Raw genomic sequence first — 3,894 nt, 5'->3', positions numbered from 1 at the left:
TACTTTGAACAGTTATTTATTAGATAAGTTAAGAACAAATAAAATATTTTATTTTCTATCATTTATTCCTTCTCTAACATGATTCCTTTCTTTATGTCGATCTGAGTTTCTGACCTATGTCATTCTCTCTGAAGAACTTTTAATATTTGTTGCAAGGCAGGTCTACCGGTGACAAACTCTCTATGTTTGTTTGTTCGAGAGAGTTCTATTTATCTTTAATTTTTGAAGGATAATTTTGCTGAATACAGAAGTCTAGAATTCTTACTTGTTAAGTGGAGTCCAAGTAATGATATTTAAATTAACATCTTGGCTTTGGAGATATAAATGCTTCCCTTGTCTTCCACATGCACAGAGGTGAAACAAAACCAAGGATCTCCTGGATTGTTTTATTTAAATGGAGTTTGAAGATCTGCCTCATTTAAATGTAGACGTGATATCATGTCCAATTGGGTAGCAATAGAGGTTTGCTTTCTCCTGTGCTTGTCTCACCTGTGGAAAGGAACAAGGGGATAAGGAGGGGATTCTGAGAGTCACTAGGCATGATTGTTCTGCTCCACATCCAGAGTTACTGAAGTTTCTGTATGAACTGCCCATTGGTCATAGTCTTAGGAGGAAAACACTGACTTGGAGCTCCTCCCTTGAGGGTTATCTGTCAATATTCAGGTTGATTTTATGCAAATGTTGGTCAGAAGACTATTCAGGATGCAGTGGAGCAAGTCTATGCAACAGGATGACCCAGGGCCATCAGCCAAAGGCAGCCAAGACAGGAGGGCCTCCAATACCCAGCTCTGCTAACACATCTGCAGGTGCAATTTATAAGCAAATGGGAGAGGATGGATGTTTGTAAAGTCTTTCGGATTCACCCTTGTCTTCATATCCCACTTCATACAGAACCATTTGGAGAGTGGACACCCAGAGTAGAATTCTAAAAATATCAAAATCAAACAGACAACTTTTGTGCAGGAATCAGACTGAAGTGTCCACAATGCCTACAGCTAGAGACTTAAAACCCACCACAAACGGAGGGCTGGCTCTTCCTGATAAAAGGCAGCCCTCAGAGACATCAGGCCACCATCCTCCTTTTTCCCTCCAGCCCAATAGTCATTGTGTGGACACCTACATTCTTACCATGCCTGATGGAACTCTTTCCCATTGGATTCAAGGACAGCAGGAATCCTGCTGCCCCACAGGACAGAGCTGAGCAGGGGAAACCCTCTCCCCCCAGGAACAGGGGACACCCTGGGCTGGCCTGTGACTACCTTGGCTGCCCTGGGCCTCTAGTTGGGTCAAGGAGTCTAGGATGTAAAGAGAAGATTCCCTGTCAAAAACTGAATGAGATGGGCCCTCACTTCAATGTGGGCCTCTTCTGGGTGCCTGGCCTTGCTCTCTTGGCCAATGGAAGCCTAAGGATGAAACAATGAAACGTCTTCCTCTGCCATATTGGTATGCTGTGCCTGTCTGTCATTCAAGAAATCGTTTCCCTGGACAACTGTGCCAAGTCAGCAAGGGCCAGCGCTCTTGGGTTCTAGGTGTGTGCTCAGCCCTTGGCCTGCACTGAAGAGGCCTTCTGGCAGAGGTGAGCCACGCTGGGTGTCTGAGTGACACCTGCAGCCATTGGGAAGGAGGCAGGATAACTCAATATAATCAGCAGTTTATCTGTCTCTTGCCTTTATGAGTTGTATCCAGCGGATGCTGTTGAAATAACTTAACAAGGTGCAGGCTAGAAGCCATTCAGGGTTCTAGTGGCTCAATCCTGGGCAAGGTAACCACTGTTTAGCTCTCAATCATGGGGAAGCCCATGGAGGGCACTCCGGTGAATTCAGTGCCTGTTTACCACCTGGATTGGATGTGCCTCAGTATGTAATTGATAAGGTTGTGTCTGTGTATGTTCATGGATTATCAGTTTTGTTGGCATCCCTCCTCCCCGACATCCCTTATCCTTCAATCCGCCCCATGGGAAAGGCTCATGCATCAACGATAAAATCAGTGTGTAGACTTGGACAAAGAAAATAATCTGAGGTGGCTGTAAGCTCCCAGCGCTCCGGCCCAGCTACCTCTTTGGGACAAGTCAGTCCAACACAACTGATTCTCTGAACTGGATTGCCCAAGATGGTGGACCTCAGAACCACATGGCCATGGACTTCACCTTGACCAGCAAAGGAGAGTGTGAGGGGTCTTTCACTGGCAGGTTATAAATACCCTTATCCTGGCAAACTCGAGTTCACCTGGGATTCTTGAGGCCCCACCCAGGGAGAAGAGGCCATAAGGTGCCTAGAAGAGGGGCCGGGGCCTTCTAGGGCATTTATGGCTTAAATCAATTATTCCAGGGATGCTGGAAATCCTAGTCCATAGGTAGCAGGAAGGCTTATGGAAGGAGGTCTAGTTGTAGCCTTAAAGTATGCATCACAAATTTCCCCTGGATATGAAATCAGCAGGAAAAGGAATCCTAGGACCAGAGGGAAGGATCCTCGGAGGATTCAAATCTTCAAATCAAAGGTAAAGGGTCAACTAGGGCCCCAAAAGGGAAGGACTGGTGAAGCAAAGCCCTGTCTGCCCTTACTCCACTGGCTAGTAATCTTCTCCTGGCCTTTTCCTTTTCATATTGTACATTTCCATGTTTTTACAATTTTTACCCACTTAGTGCTGATGGAATTCCAGGGTTTGACTTTGAGTCCATAGGTTCCTAGTTGATGGTCAAAAGAAACCTCAGCAAGATGAGTAGAAAATGTTCCCCTTCCTCCAAAACTGTAGAAACGTAGCCACCATCCTGGGTCAGGAAACGGTCCTTTCAAATGTATTATTTAAATAAACATCCAACTTTCAGAGGTTGTTCCTATGCCCTGTGAAGGTACTTTCCACCTGTCAATCTCAGGTGTTCTGAGGGATAATCTCAGCAACTTGCCCAGGTTAATGATACTGAAACACTTCTACATATTAAATAACCTGACATCTCTGCAAGATTTCTTATTTGAATGAGGAATGAGAGCATCTGTACCTCATTTAAATTAACATTGAAATAAAAGAACAAAATTTCAATTCCCAGGCTATCAAGAAACAGGGTGTTAATATAACATGTAAGTGTAGGATTTGCTATTTACAACAGATACATATTGGCCCTCCCCAAATAGTAAACATTTTTTTTTTTACCTTCTATAGAAATATTAAATGACCTCCCCTAAATCCTCCCTCTTCCTAACTATCCTCACTGTCTCATGTGGTCTCATAAAGCTCAGGATGCGTTGGCAAATGGCACTTGCAGCTGAATGAGATTTGACATTAATGGTTCTCAACTGGGTCCCTCCTCCACTTGGAGCTGGAGGACAGGCCAAGTGTGCACTGGGCGTGTTTGCAAAGTCCCTGCTGCTGAGTAGGGGCCTCATGTGAGCTGGTCACAGGACTTGGAATGGGAGCTGCTGCTGGTTCTGGGCTCTATGTTGGGCGCCTGAATGCTGGATGAAAGGGACAGCTTAACTTGGGGGGTCTCTCCGAAAGACACAGTCTACCCCTGCCCCTGCCCCTCTCTATACTCTGCTCCAGGCGCTGTGCTAAGTACTTGGTCACCAGCACCTTGTTGGTTCCAGCCTTCTGATAGATCATTTAGCAGCACTCCATCTCATAGAGGAAGAAACTGAGGCCCAGACAGATGAGGTGACTTGCCCCATTACAGGGCTGGCCAGCAGTGGAGCTGAGATCTCTACTCCAGGCTGTCTGACTCCCCACACCTGCACTTAGATGCAAAGCTTCCCTGAGTACCAAGGAGCCCACCCCTGTCAGCCCTGGTCTGGGCTCTCACTTAGTCCAGTGATTCAGGATGGCTTGTTTTTCTTGGCCTTGAAAGTGTTCCTGGCCGACTCAGATAGGGGCTGCAGCTCACATGACAGGTTGTAGCTACAG

The sequence above is a fragment of the Diceros bicornis genome, chromosome 28 (assembly GCF_020826845.1).
Source record: "Diceros bicornis minor isolate mBicDic1 chromosome 28, mDicBic1.mat.cur, whole genome shotgun sequence".
Taxonomy (NCBI): domain Eukaryota; kingdom Metazoa; phylum Chordata; class Mammalia; order Perissodactyla; family Rhinocerotidae; genus Diceros; species Diceros bicornis.
The sequence above is the reverse complement of the archived record's forward strand: the minus strand, read 5'-3'. Positions refer to the sequence as shown.